At 34.3% G+C, this 15,783-nt stretch overlaps 1 protein-coding gene across 17 annotated transcripts in view; it reads left to right on the forward strand.

Moving 5' to 3' along the window:
* The first annotated feature begins 2,110 nt into the window (after nt 1-2,110).
* Nucleotides 2,111-15,783, forward strand: part of Pot1 (protection of telomeres 1) — a 101,570-nt gene continuing 87,897 nt past the window's right edge. For 5 of the 17 annotated variants that reach the window (XM_020180265.2, XM_020180261.2, XM_020180266.2 and 2 more), the window contains exons 1-2: nt 2,111-2,246; nt 10,273-10,364. The gene's annotated coding sequence lies outside the window, so the exon portion shown is untranslated. Of the gene's footprint in view, nt 2,247-4,647; nt 4,713-10,272; nt 10,365-12,537; nt 12,753-15,783 lie in introns of all 17 variants that reach the window. The other 12 variants (XM_074063985.1, XM_074064056.1, XM_074064028.1 and 9 more) reach the window with 8 other exon arrangements.

Consider the following 15,783-nt stretch of genomic DNA (forward strand, 5'->3'; position numbering starts at 1 on the left):
CTTTTATTATTTTAAATTTTACCCTATAATCCTGTTTGATTTTCTTTATTTCTAGAAACTAATCGCTAATGTGAGACAATGCAGTGAAGGCTCTGCAGCCAGATGAATCCCAAACTTTGCAATAAATTGGAAGATTATGAACAAAAAACGAGATTGCTAAATACTTTGTTATACAGGAAGAGTTTGTAGTCTAGAGGAATTGAGAACCACCACCATGGCAAACAAAAAATGATAACATTCTGTTAAGTATCTTCATTACATCTTGCAGCATATGGACATTTACATGCTAAATCAGGAACAGAAACATTTAAAATAATCAGTTGATAGAGTGTAAGAGGAAAATTAGGTTCATGGAGTAGTAGAAGGAAAATGCTTTCAAACAGCTGAGACTAAGGTGCCCTTTTGCTTTAACAACAAAGAGGTCTGTGTTGTTTTTTTTAAGGGAAGTTTCAGTTTAAAGGCATGAGGGTGAGTGGGATGGTAGAGTGGATGTTGGAAGTGAGGAAGTAGAAACATTTTGCCTGAGCATTGTTCATTAATAAATATTTATCACCTACAATGTGTCAGCCACTGCATAGGATTCATGGATTTAATAATAAACAATTCTCTCTGCTCTTAATAAACTTAGACTACCAGAAGAATGTATTTAAATTCAAATGGGAAAGAATAAGGAGGGAATGTTGGGAGAAGATATATTACTATTGATGGAGTGAGATTGTTACTGAGTGGGTGGGCCATTTCCTAGGATAGAAATCAGTTGTGGACTTAGTTCTGAAGCACAAGAAAAGTGAAAGTTTATCACACAGAAGAAGTATAGCAGGCTACTCAGTTGGCAGAGAAACCAGGTACAAAGATGCACAATTCACTTTGTGGGAAGGTTTGAATATTCATGGGGAATATTCCCTGAGAAATAGATGAGATTTTCCTCGCACAGGCGCAAAATGTGCCTATGCTTGTGTTACAGCCTTCCCTCAGTCTTGCTGTGTTACCAAATCACAATGAAGGTAGAATGAGTTTCAAGGACAGTCTTCTTTCAGATTTTTCACACCATCTTGGTGGCTGCTGGTCTTAACTGGTTTACTTCTGGTTCCCTGTGTTGTTCTGCTCGTTTATGGCTATGGAAAGGCATGCAGAAGCCTTCCTGTCTTCCCTGGTTCCCTATCTCCACATGAAAGTTCCAAAGCCCATGTGGAGACCATCAGTTAGGAAGGAGAAACTATTTCACAGCTAGATGAGGCCAAAGGAGGACCATGGATGGGGCCTGTGCTTTTCTTACAACTTTGCTCAAATAGATTTTCCTGAGCTGTGACTTAATTGTCACCCTGGCATATGAACAGTGGGGAGGAATTGGGGAGATGGCTAACTCTGAATGTGCCCTGTTGAAAACATAGGTATTACAGTTGGCTACGTCTTTCTGCAAATGTGTATTTAAAGTAGATGTTTTAGTCCAAATAATATTCATGTTCTTCGTTATTACGTTGTGGTTTCACAATACAGTGGTTTCACTTACATCAAATGATCGAGAACAGAAATTGGCAGAGGATTCACATTTAACAATGTCTTATTAAGCCACAAAATCATTGCCTTATAAACTAATAACAAGGTTCCTTTCACTAGTTTGAAAATAGCATAATTCATTACTGGATTTGTGCCAATGTCTGAAAACTGCTCTTAAAAACTTCAAATAACGGTTACCCTCGTAAATATTTTTTGTTGTAAAAACAGAACTTGTAATGCTTACTTCGGAGGGGAACCGAACTGTAAGTTAAAAAGGGCCTGGAGTAAGTTAAAAAGCCAGAAGTTTACAACCAACCAACGACTCCGGAATCCGCCAGGTTTCTTCTTACTGATCACAGTTGAGGAATCTCGCAGCACGCAGGACTCGCCCTTCCTGGGGCCCGTCTTGCCGCGAACGCGGGAAATCGATGAGGGGGTGTGGCTAAGGGGAGTTGCGAGAATGCTGAGTGGAAGTGACCGGTGGGGGCGGAGCTTATGCGGCGGCCCCAATTTCCTTAATCTCTATGTATTTCGCGAAATCTCGGGGGACGTTTTAGGCCTGGATTTATCGCGCGGTTTTTCCTCCGTGAGCGTCAAACCCTAGTGACCATGTACGCATGCGCAGGGGCTGACCGCTGGTGTGCGTGTGACGTCACGGGCGCGCCAGTCTAAACATTTCCCAGTTCTGCTTCCTGCGTGTTGGTGAGTGATTTTCGAAGTGGATTTGGAGTTCGTTTAGTGGAGACCAGGTGGGTCGGACCCTGGATAGACATTATGAAGTGGTTGATTCAGTTTAGATCAACATTGGGGGTAGTTCCATGTGTCTTTTTCATTAAGCTGCTGTGTTTGGCATTTTGCTTGGAGTTTGGGAGAAAGACATAGGTAAATCCAAGTCCCCGCTCTGTGGAGCTCGTGTGGTCTGGGAATCTTGGTGCTACAGAGCACAACATAGCACCAGTTCAGTGATCATTTCTTTCCGTTATTGAGGAGTTGGAGGGAGGAGGCAACAAATAGAACAAATAGGTCCTGGGAGCAAGCAGCTTTGGTGCAATTTGCCTATGCAATATTATAACCGCCAAAGGGATTAAAAAACAAAAACCTTTCCAGCTCTCTCCCAATTACTTTTACATCGTAAACTACAGTGGTAAAGTTTGTTAGTCACTTCAAGTACAAAGGCTAAATAGAACAGAATTAAGTTTAAATTCCTTAGAAGAGTGCTATGTTGGTAAATGTAATAAAGTTATAAAATAATTCATTTTACTGGTCCCCCAGTAGTGGTAACTAGTGTAAACTAAGTCAAAGAGACATAAAACAAATTATTGACTATATTTTGAAAAATACACTGATCTTTATGTCTTCAGCAACCAGCTGTAATTTGCCTCGTTGAATTTGCTTTGGACATCACTGTAGCAGAACTGATAGGCCACTTGAATTATTAAAGGGAGCCAGTGAGGAAATTACACAAAGTAGATTTCAGATCTATTTTCAGGCCTAGGCCAGGTTATGATTATATAACCTGGACATATCCAGATAAGAAGTGTCTTAATTCAGAATGCTTTTTTCTTCTAGATCAAGTAAGTTGAACTGAAACTTGTCAGGATGACAGATTTTTATCTTACCCTCCTTTTGTGTAAAAGCAGTCATATTGATATTGAGGAGTTTGGATGTTACCCTAAAAATATGGGAGACTCTTAGCAGATATTAGCAGGAGAAAGATATGATTCACTAGTTCAAACTACTCTGCCTTCTCTCTGAAGATACAGCAAACTTAGAGTGGTAGAAGGAGGAGGAATGATGGGAAGAAGATAGATGGAAAAACAGTAATAGAATAATAATAATAAGCTAACATTCATTGAGCTCATTTTATATATTATGTAGTACTTTGGGAGTTTTATGTATATTAACTTATTTAATTATCACTAAGATTTATGACATAGGTGCTATTGTCTCACACTTGTGTAAATGAAGATACTGCATTTCAGAAAGGTTAATTTGCCTGAGATCAAATAGCTAATAAGTGGTAAAGGTAGAATTTACATCTGACAGTTTGCTTCAGACTTGATAGGATAGAAAACAGAATCAAAAGGTTTTGGAGAGCCAAGCGTAGTGTAAATGCCTGAATCCCAGGTATTCTGAAGGCAGAGGCAGGAGGATCTCTTTTGAGGCCTGCCCTGGCCAAGTTAAGGAGACTGTATTTCAAAAACAAAATACAAAAGGGCTGAAGATGTGGCTCAAGTGATGAACACTTGTCTGGCGTGTTTGAGGCCCTGGGTTCAATCCTCAGTCCACCTCTCCTACCCCCAAAGAAAATAAGTCTTGGAGAAGAATTAGACTTAAAGAGACAAAGAGGAGTTCACGAAACTGAACTGTTTCTGATTCTTAGCCAGCCTGGGGAAGACAATAAGAGGCATACCTTTAGGGAGAAAAAGTGATGTTTTTGGTATGTTTGGGAGGTCTTTCAAAGAATCCAACTGGTAATATCCAATAGGCAAACAGATTTAGAACTCAAGTTGTCTCTTACTCATAGAGGTTTTAGCCATCCCACAGAATTAGAGAAGAGATCGGTGTTGTAGGCGTTGGTGAAAGATGGTAGCATGAAGAAAAGACTGAGATGGTCTAGAGGAAACCAAGAGTTTTGGATATTTAGGAAGGCATGTTGTAAGAAGTGAGTAATATTAATAATTCTTATCTGGATTGTTAATCTGGTAGGCACTCTGTTAAGTGCTTCTCAGATGTCCTCACTTTTAATCCTGAGATTCTTGTTAAACAGGTATTTCTAGTCTCATTTTATAGTTGGGAAAATAAACACAAGTCAGGTGTAAGCACCTGAGCAGTTATTTGCATTCCCATACTCTTTGCTATTAATCAAAGCATTATGTTGATGTTAGATGCTCAGTTTAAGTTTTAGATAGTATCTGTTTGATCTAATAACCAAAAAGTTACTGGTCACTTGGCACACTGGTTTTGCTGGAGCAATAAGACACAAATCCAATTATCAATGGTTTAGGGATTGAATATCAGGTGAGGAAAGCAGGAAGTAGCTTTCAGGAAATGTGGTGTGATACTTTTGATAATTTACTCATGAAAGTCATAATCCTGAAATGGAAGTTGAGGACTTTTTTATCTGAGCTGAGTTAATTTGTATTTCAGTTCATCTAAAATTATCTACAATCAACTCCATAACAATTGCACTCACATGAAAGAAATTTAATTTTGTGAGTATATCAACATTTCCTTTCCTCTATTTCATACTGAAACTCAGGCAGTGATCTCTGACTTGCTTCTATGGCAGTTTAGCATTCTGAAAAAAGTGTACTTAAAGGTCCACTATATACTAGCTGTACATTTGAGGAGAGAATTTAATCTGTATCTTTTAATTGGAATTATAGCACAACCTACCTCATGGAGATATTATGAAGATTAAATATAAAGTGCTGACATAATGAGTTCTAAGTAGTCACATATCCCTTATTATATGATAACTTCAACAGTGATGTCTTTGGACAAGGAATTTATCTTGTTTCTCAGTTTTCATTGAAAATGATGTACCATAATCCCAATGATTTAAGCTTAGTGAACCTCAAGTTTCAAAGACAATGATTCTTCACTTGCCTAAGCCCTTCTGCAATACTGTTAGAAGACATTAGAAATGATTTTACATGGTCGTATATAGTATTATAATTTATAGAAGTAAGGTGTTTTAACCTCAGATGGTTAAGACTGCTGTCTCCACTTTGACATCTCCATCACATTTCCATTCCTGAAGTGACATTAGAATAACTAAGACTTTTTCTTTTTTTTTTTTTTGGAATGTAGCTTAAGGGGAAACTGACTTGTGGAATATGTTTAGTTTGAGTTTAGTGAGATGTATTCATATGTTTTATAGTCACTTTCATTTATCGTAAGGATTTTGCTGGCTTTCTTCTTGTAAGTGTTTTCCCAGAATACTCCAGTTCACCAGACAACCTAGCAGAAAGAAAAAGAGCCTGAAGTTGCACTGGGCTTGAATATGTCCTGTTTGATTCACCACAATACTTGTGTACAATAGTTACTAGAGGAAATACAAGTACTTAATTACATGGATCCTGAAGCTAGTCTAAGGAGGAATGTGATGATATTTATAGCTTAGGTGTGAAAGAAACTTAATAGAAATTTGCTTGACCTTAATAACATTTTTCATGAGGTTATGAGGTTATCTATAATGAGTGGTGAAGTTCAGTACATTTATTGTGAACCATTAGCAACAACAGCAACAAAAAACAAATTTTAACTAAACTATAAGAAAACATGAATTCTTTATTTTCTCTATACATTCTTAGTGTGTTCTATAGAAACCAATATTTTAAAATCAGCATGGAAAGATTGTCAGAATATATAGCACAAAAAAAGAAAAACCCAACCATTGTAAAGAAGTGCGTCACACAGTGAAGTAATTTAAAAATTAGGGTTTTTTTTTTTCCAGAATTTTAAATTTTTGTATAGCTTTCTAGCTTTCACAATTTATAATTTGTTGTGGTGTCTTATTTTAAATAAATCACTTTCAAATAAAAAAATTTTGATGTAAAAGAATGGAGAGAATAAGGTTGTAATTAAAGGGAATTGTACTTAAAGGGAATGTAAGATTGAAGAAAGCGATAAAGTTCTTAATACGTTATAGGGAATGGGAATATGTCTGCAGGATCTCAGGTTTTAAAAAAATTATCCAGATTTATTTTGTGGGTTTGCTATATGGTCTTGAAAAGAATGTGTATCACTAGTTGTCAGGTATACTGTTCTATAAATGTGACTTGTCTAAAATTTCATGATGGTGTTTTTAGGTCTTCTCTATTCATACTGATTTTATTTATACTTGTTCTATCAATTACTTAAAGATTGATATTCCAACTATGTAGTTTTTACTTTTCATTTAATATGAAATTTATTAAGTGCATATGTATTTTAGATTGTTATGACTTCATGCTGAATTCATCCTTTTATCATTGTCAAATGTCTTTTATACATTGTTAATAGCCATATTTTTACTTATTATAGCTATCTTATAAATAAAATTGGAGTATAAGTAGATTTATTTCTATTTCATCAGTAAAGTTGATGCTTTTTGTTGGCTATATCAAAGTCTGGGATAGTAGTGTGGGAGGTATGTATTATGTGATCTATTTTAAACTTGCTAAGATGGATATCCATGTGGAAGTTTTCAAAGAGCCCATAATATATTCCTGGAATCATTAATTTTAGGGTCAGACGAAATTATAGAAAGCATGAAGATTAAGCATTTTAGCTGAACCTCTGATTAAATTTTTAAGCTGATAGAGCTGGCTAGTTACTGAAACAGATCAAAGACTAAATTGTGTGTCTTGGTATATTGATTTTGCCACATTTCATTATTTATGAGATTATTATTTTGTGTTTTAAGGTTTTCCTAATTAAATTTTCATTCCTTTCCAAGAGAACATCTCTGGTTGTCTCTGTCTCTCTCTGTCTCTCTTTCTCTCTTTCTCACTCTCTCTCTCACACACACACATTGTTCAGCAGGGAAAATATTTTAGAGTAAAACAAAGCTGGGGAGAGTTCATGTAGTTTATCTTTATATCTTAACTAATAGGATTATTTAAGAGATTAAGTTATGAACTTTTAAGAATTTTTAGACCCTCAGACTTTTATGTAGAAAAACAAACAGCACTGTCTAATGCCTTTTAAAAAGTTACTTCAACACAGCATATTGACTTCTTGAAAGAATCAAACTAAATAAAAACTATAGAGAAATTCTCTTAAGATGAATTCAGCTTCTTTCAGAATAGAAAGTATTATAATGGAAAAAGCATGTCATAAGGAGGTTGAGGCCAGGAGAAAATTTTAAAGACAAGAATGAAAAAGATTACATAAGATATTTGAGACAGTAACTTTTGGTTAGGGAAATTGATAGCAAGGATCAATAATTTATGACTATTCTCTCTTACTATGTTTTTTTCCATTATCATTTCTGCTAAGAGGTTTATTTTGTTGATCTTTCCAAGTATCTGCTTCTTAAGTCATTGCTTTTTATGTATTTTTCAGGTTTTAAAAAAAAAATTTGTTATTGTGCTGGGCAGGAGTACATTGTAGCATTTACAAAGGTTCTTACGACGTATCAAATACTTTGAATTCTCTCCCTCCATACTTTTTTCCTGTGTTAATCTACTAATAACCCATTAGTATATTATCAATTTTGAGTGTTACAAATTAAAACTCTACAATTTCCATTTGAGTCTTTTTTTCATATCTTCCTCATTGTGTTTCTGCTTTCTTTTAATTTCTTGAACTTATATTATTTTTAAATCCTTTCTGTTCATTCTGTTATCTGTCATTTCTGGTTTATTTTTTATGTTCTTTTGTTTGTTTGTTTTTTCAGTGAGAAGGATCAAACCCAGGGCATTCTGCGTAAGTTTTCTACAACTGACCTACATTCCCAGCCCTTCTATTTTTTTCTCCCCTATTTTATGTGCTTTTTATTTTTCCTTTTTCATGCCTGGAAGTTTGTTGCTACTTATTGAACATTTAAAATTTAGTTTAATCAAATGTCGGTTTTGCTGTACTTTATAGTTGGTGTTTGGGGATACATTTAATTTTGTTGGAATCAGTTTGATTAGCTTTGTTAGGTTGGGTTCAAAGTAGCCTTTGCTCTAGGATCAGTTTGCCTTGGTCGCTGAAGAAATGTCTTTCTGATAATTCTCTTTTATGCTTCGTATATAAGGAAGTTTTTCCCTTCTAGCCAGTGGGAACTAGAACAATTTCATGCTCTTTGTGAAATCTCAAGATTGTGTTGAGTACTCCTTTCATTTGTTATTTTTCCCTTTCCCAAGGTACTTCCTGCCCCATACATTTAGAGATGAGTATTCAACCAAAGATCTGCTGAGGGCATACGTCTAAATATAGGCTGAGTACTTGCTATGCAGTTCTTTCCCTTTTTGCAATCTGTCCTGAAAAATTCTAGCCACTGTGGCATTCTCAGACTCTGAACTATTATTCTTAACTTAGTGAGATCCCTTGACTTTGGATTATACTTCTATATTTGCTGCGTACAATTTCTCCAGGAAGTTAATTAGGATTATCACTTTTAATTCCTTCTGGAAAAAGTCACACCCTATACTTTTCTAATATCTAAAATAGTAATTTCTTTTTTTTTTCTTCCCCTCATTTTCTACCTGTTTGAAGGTTGGAGAGTAACTCCAGTTCCTATTACTTCATTATGGCCAGAAACAAGTCCTATAGGTCAGTTTTGATTAGCAACCACTGGTTTTTGTATTTGAAGATGTAAGAAGCAGGAGTCAGCTAAGTGGTAGTTGCTTCATTGCTAGATAGATAGTACCACTACACTTGATAGAGTAGCAAATTCAGGAGTTCTAAGTCACATAATGAAGACTGCAAATTTTAGAAAAATCTTTCATATACTTCAAGGTGCATGAAAATCTAATAAGGGAGTTTCTTGGAATAGTTGAATGTTTGAACACTGATATGAATGAGACAAGTCAGATGATAGAATTGAATCTTGGTATCTGGTCTTGCTATAGTGGTTTGCAGGAGTTGGGTGACCTTTGGAGAATGAACATAACTGAGATTGTCACAAAATCTAGAAGATCCCAGTGAGGTTCCTTTTAGAACTTGGCTAAATTTCTCCCCTTCCCCCAACCCCACACACAGTTACAATGACTTACCAGGATGTGCCATTATTTAGAAGGACTGATTACCACTTCTCTTGTTAGGTTTGTCTCTAACCCTTCCTTTCCTCACAGATACTTACTGAACATCTTTAATGAGTGGATCACTATGTTAAATACTTCCCTCCCTCTCTTCAACACTTTCTTAATTATTAAAGAATTGGTAAATTGGCATTTCCTTATCAGGTCCTCAGTGTTTATTACATTTAGATCAAGTGCTTAGTTAATATACAGGCCAACTAAAAAAGCCTTTAGTCTTAAGTACTTAGATCCTTGGTTCATGTTTTTGGATTGTTTTACAGATAACAGGAGCAATATAATTATATCTTTTTGGTACTCATTGCTTAGATATTTTCAGTTTTAAAATAATGTACCGTTAGAATAGAGCCCTGATATGTTGTATAATATGCATTACTTATGGGCATATTTTTGGAGGGCCTTTAGAGAATTGATTGTAGCCTTGTTAGTGAAATTTCTTTGTGCTCTAATTATTTCATTAAGGTTTTATCTAGACAACTGTGGTCTTTTCTTCCAGCATCCATATATTGAAGTTTAAAGGAGCAGAGTTAGTATGTTGTTAAAGACTCAATTATTTATACTTTTGATAAAAACAATAACTGAGAAATAATGAATGAAAAGTATAGGAGATGGAACAGTGATAAGTGTTGATTACTCAAAGTTGACCATAAGTAAAAATGAAATATTCTGGGGTGATCTGTTAGGCCATTCTGAACCTATTAATTAGGATTTAATAAATTTATTTTGGTTATAAACACACATAGAAGAAGGTGGCAATTATATACTTTAATGTGATATTTATAGAAATTTATGCAATATACATTATCTAGTTGAAACTTGTCATAATTTTTGTTTTAATTTGTAGGTAGCATTTAGTGCATTGTTTTGCAGTACTTAAGGTGTTAGAACAAGCTGAATGTGAAGTATAATCATTTTAATTATTTTCTTCAAAATTATATTATAAAGCAATTATAGTTTTAAAATATGGTTGTCATCAGTTTTCTTATGTGTATAAATTTACTGTGTCTTTTTCTAAGTGTGTCTCTTACGATTTACTCAACAGAGAGAGAAAATCCAAATTCAGAGGTCAGTACCATCTATGTATTATTTTTTGGAAAATTGACAAAGGACTGTGTGAAAGTTTTCTATGAAGGGGTAAGTTTTTATTTTTATTGTTTTAAAAGTAGGTTTAGAGTTGTGACTCATGCTTTATTCACCATACAGACTTTTTGAGATTTGCTATATATCTTTAGCTATATAAAAAAAAAAGTTTAAAAAACTGATACCGTTAAAATTGCAAAAGTCCTAAGAGATTGAGTGAAAATGGTTATTAACATAAGAGAATTTCTCCTTTTACTTCATTTCCATTTCTAGTATTCAACTAAATCTCTAAATTTTATGTGTGTGTGTGTGTGTGTGTGTGTGTGTGTATAATCTCCCTCACTTGGTAAAAAATAATTTTAATTAAAAATTAATATGTGCTGTAACTCTGTATGTTGATAATACTTTCTTATAGTTATTTAAAAAATATTCATGGCTGTGAAATTCTCAAGAAAATAGTAGCCAAGCTATCCAATAGCATATGAAAAGGATTAGACACCCTGACTCGGTAGGATTTATCCCTGGAGGGCAAAGATGGTTCAACATAAGAAAACTTGTCATTTCAATATACTACATAATAAAAAAGGGGGGAAAATTCATATCATATCAGTTGATGCAGAAGAAATGACAAAACCCAGCACCTTTCTTGATTAAAAACATTCAGAAAACTAGGATTAGGATGTAGCTTCCTCAACATAGTAAAAGGCATTTATGCAAAACCTGTAGCTGACAGTGATATCTACTTTCACCACTGGTATTCAACAACAGAAAGATAATCCAGTTAAAAAATAGGCAAGTGATTTGGTGATTTCTCCAGAGAAGATACACAAATGACCAATAATCACATGAGAAAAGGTTGAGAAGTGCAAATGAAAACCACAGTGGATTACTGCTTAATTCCCACTACAATGGTTGTAATAAAAAAGGACACAAAAGAATTAGTATTCATGAAGTAGAGAAATAGGAACCTTCAAAGTATGAAGGTTATAATATGGTACAGACCTAGTGGAAAATAGGTTGGAGCTATTACTACATGACCAACTTGTATATGAGTTTTCATTTTAACATTATTCACTAGTGGTGAAAACAATACATAAATAGAATTTCATTTTTATTTTTATTTTTTTGGTGGTATTGGGGTTTGAATTTAGGGCCTCCTGCTTGCTAAGCAGGCACTCTACCTCTTGAGCCAAGCCCCTAGCCCCAGAATACAATATTCTTTAGCCACAAAGAAGAATAACTTTCGATACATGCTACAATAAGGATGAACCCTGAAAATGTAATACTAAGTAATAAGCCAAACACAAAATGACAAGTGTTACATTTGATTACACTTAATAGTAGTAAAAGCAATCTCATAGAATAAGAAAGTAGAGATTAATAGGGTTTGGGGGAAGGAAAAAACTAGAAGTTACTATTTAATGATTACAGAGTTTCTATTTAGGGTTAAAAATGTTTTAGAACTGAAAGTGTTACTTGCCAAACTTTGTGTTTGCAATTAATGTTACATAGTTGTACTCTTAAGAATGGAAATGGCAAATTTTGTCTGCCTAAATAAAAGAAATACACACCTGCTATGCAATATTTAGATAATATGATTGAAAATGAGAATCTAAGTGACTAAGTCCCGTAGAATATCATCATCCAGTAGAACTGTTTGTGATGGTAGAAATGTTTTACATCTGCACTGCTAGTTTTGTAGCCATTACTTATATTGTAGACAGTGGGCACTTGAAATGTAGTTGGTGTGACTGAGGAACAGAAGCTTTAAATTTTATATAGTTTAAGTTTAAATTGTTACTATTTAACAAGCTAGTTAAATAGCTAGGTAGCTGATATACTGTATTAGACAGATTAACAACTATTTGGAGGATAATCTTACAGATTTTTCTACAAGTGTATTAAAATTAATTTTCTTTAAGGCTTATATACTATCTTTCATGTTTATTGGAGATTCTGTAGATATTTGCCAAAGCAAATTTGACACATACTAATATCAACCCATGTAGCTATTAAATATGTTGTTAGTCAGCAGTAAGTCTCCAAAGAAGTTCTTTAGCATTGTACCTTTCTTTTAAAACAGTGTTGCAGGCATTTTAGACTAATGGTTTCAATCTATTTTGATTAGGGTTATTACTAACAAGTAAATGACAAAAAGAAGTCCAGCTTTCTGCAAAACCATACAGTCAAATGAGATTGTCTGTATTGTGTCTTTATTTTAACTTAGATTCAATCAACAATTATTAAGGGCTGACATTTTGGAAGATACTGTGCTATACACTGGAGAAACCAGATACAGTTTCAGATACAGTTTTTGGCCTTCTGGAGTCCACTGTCTCCAGCCTAATGGGAAATCATTTAATGGCGTGACTATAATAGAGCTTTAGTAGCAGCCTCAGTAAATTGAATGTGCCCAAAGGATTTTTGAAAAGCTTCAAAACAGTAAGCTGGTTTTTGTTTTTTAAAGAAGCATTTGATTAAACTTTTTACTATGGAAAATTTGAAACATGTAGACATTGTAATTATTTAATGAAGTCCAGATACCCATCACTTAACTTCCATGTTACTGGCTACTTCATTTAATCTTAAGCTCATTTTACTGCCATAGACTATCTGGGGTCAAATTTCAGGAATTCTATAATTTAAACTACAAAACTTCAGGCTCTAAAAATTATGCATATATGTATATGCGTATATGTACATACGAAAATGAGTATGCCTTAGTACTGTTATGGTACCTAATATTAAACTTAAGTTCTTAGTGAGAAGTATTAGTGCATTCATGTCTATACACATCTCTGTATGTCTTTTTTTCTATTTATTTGGATATACATAAACAGAATTTCATTACTACACTTAAAATAACAATATTTCTTTATATAATCAAATATGAAGTCAGCCTTTACCTAATTATTTCACAAATTATTGTTCAGTTTGTTTTGTCTGTCAGGATAGAAACTTGAGGTAGAGATATCACTATGAAGGCTTCACAAAGAAGAACTATCCTGAATGATTAAAACTGAACCATTGATGAAACTGGTGTAGAACTGACTACTTGTGCATGTGTTTGTGGTGGGAGAGGGGCTTAGTTTTTAGTGTTTTGAGACAGTCAAATGACTGTAAGAACATCTGTTCCCTAAGTTTTGAATTTGAATGTTTTAAAATGCCAAATACTAATTTTCTTTACTTTTTGCTACATTAAGTAAATATTTGAACTAAAGCAGCTATTCTTGGGTATTACATGTTCTCTATAAATTTTGTTAATCTAGAATTGTGTATGTGTATCTCCTGTTCATTTGACATTATGAAATGCATTGCCTAGAAAATTAAGCTCTGCAACTTTTGAAGGAAAAGCTGTTGGTGTATTCTGAAATAATACTTCCTTTTCCGTTGGGATTTTTTTTTGAAAAATCTTTTATATTCTATATTCTAAATTATTTGGGGAAACGTGGGAAATTACCGACATAGCAAAACTTAGAAGTACTGACTGTTCAAGAAAAGCCACCTTTAGTCATAAAATTCTGTTTGTTGCTGGTGTTGTAATAAAATGAGAAAATAAATATGTGAATTCTGCAGAAGTTTTTGGTAATGTTTGGGGCCTTCAGGTCAGGGAATTGAAGCTTTTCATAAGTCAGACTTAGACATCATCTTGCAGTTCCTTTCACATCAGCTGGATGTGATTCATTAGGTCATTATGATACCTCGTAAGTGTTGAGTGAGTTGTAGCAGTTGTTCAGGTGAATTGTCTAAGTAATTGTAAGAATGAGGAATATGTCATGACTAGTATTTAGCCGTATGCACAGGTACATGGCTATATTGGCTCTTAAAATATTGAAATACTTTTTGGAGATCTGCAAGACCTCCTGGCCATTTCAGCCCAGGATCCTAATGTGATTTTTCTGTTCCTTTCCCTGAATACCCCTATTAAGAGGCTATGCTGCTAAAGCCAGTGCTTGCTGGGTGTCTGGTCTTCTGTGGCTGTAACTCTGCCAATTTTGTAAGAACTAAACTTCTGCAGTTTACCTTACTAGTACTGTATTTTACATCTTACTCCTGAGTACATTAAGTTTGCTAGAGGAGAATGTAAGAGAGTTAGTATGTATCCATTTACTCATTTACTCAACAATTTGTTAATACTTGTTAGGAACCAGGCCCTATTCCTTAGCACTAGTTGGTCAAAAAAATAAGTTTCATTATGTAGTTTACTTCCTAGTGGAGAAAGACAACATAAATCAATAAAAAAAGAACATGCATTTTTAAGTAAATAGCGCTTTGGAGAAAATAATGCAGTGGAAGAGAGATAAGGTGTTGAGAAGTATGTGTTTTTATCTGGTGATGAAGGAAAGACTGGTAAAATGACATTTGAACAGAAACTTGGTAATGAAGTGATCCTTCAGATATCTGAAATAAGCATGTTCTAAACAGGAATTAGGAAACAAAGACTGAAGTGTGAGTGCATGTTTTAGACACATCAGGGTGGTCAGGTACCTGAGTCCCAGGACTTTCTTTAAAATAGGGATAATAATAGCTACTTTTTTGGATTGTCAGAATTAGATACTGAATATATCTATAATTAGAACATAGTAGGAACTCATTAAAAGACACCTGTTAGATAGTTATTTTCTTGTAGTTAGATACAGCCCATTGAGAGGAATGATAGAGCAGAGGAAGGACGTCTGAACCCTGAGCCCAGAAATTTGGCACTTGGTCCTGCTTTTCTTCCAGTTAGTTATTGTACTCTGAGTAACATAAATATCGCCAGATTGAATCTGGAGTTGAATTAGCTGAGATTTCTGGATAGTTTAGATACGTTATATTTGGAGAAATTATGATTTATAAATAATTCAGGAAACTTGAGAAATGGTGCTATTTGTGCAAAACCCATCTTTAGAGTCTAAAGATGAATTTCAATGAAACTGTTAGAGCATCTGACTTTTTTCCTCATTTACAAGAATTTTTTAGGTAATATTGCCAAAGCCAAGTGTATTCTCTCTCTCTGTCTCCCTCTCTCTCTCTCTCTTTCTCTTCAGAGCTTCTGTAGTAGTCTTTTACTTGTGTAAGTCTGTTACCAAGTTTGTGGTAATTTAAAGAAGTCAGACGGTTGCTATATAAACTGTCCTAAAACTCAGTAAAACAGTTCATGAGGCCACTTCTTTCAGAATGATCACTAGAGAAATTTGAGATAAAGTATTTAAAATTAATTAATCTCCTTGGTATTGTACAGAGAAGTTCAAAAGACAAATATACTAAAAAAGAAGTGTTACGTTAGGTTCAGTCTTTGTCAAGGATGGTACTTGGAAATAAAGTGAAGAAAAACTCATGCACCATGCAGTCATTTCCTCTTGTTTCTAAATAAGCCCTTATATAACTGTATTTTCATACGGTACTTTTGTTACTGTGTATGTGTAATAAAGGCCTGTTACCATTACTCCCTCCCTTGAAGGCATGGCTTTATATCAGTTTAGTTAATTAA

The sequence above is a fragment of the Castor canadensis genome, chromosome 2 (assembly GCF_047511655.1).
Source record: "Castor canadensis chromosome 2, mCasCan1.hap1v2, whole genome shotgun sequence".
In the NCBI taxonomy this organism is placed as follows: Eukaryota; Metazoa; Chordata; class Mammalia; order Rodentia; family Castoridae; genus Castor; species Castor canadensis.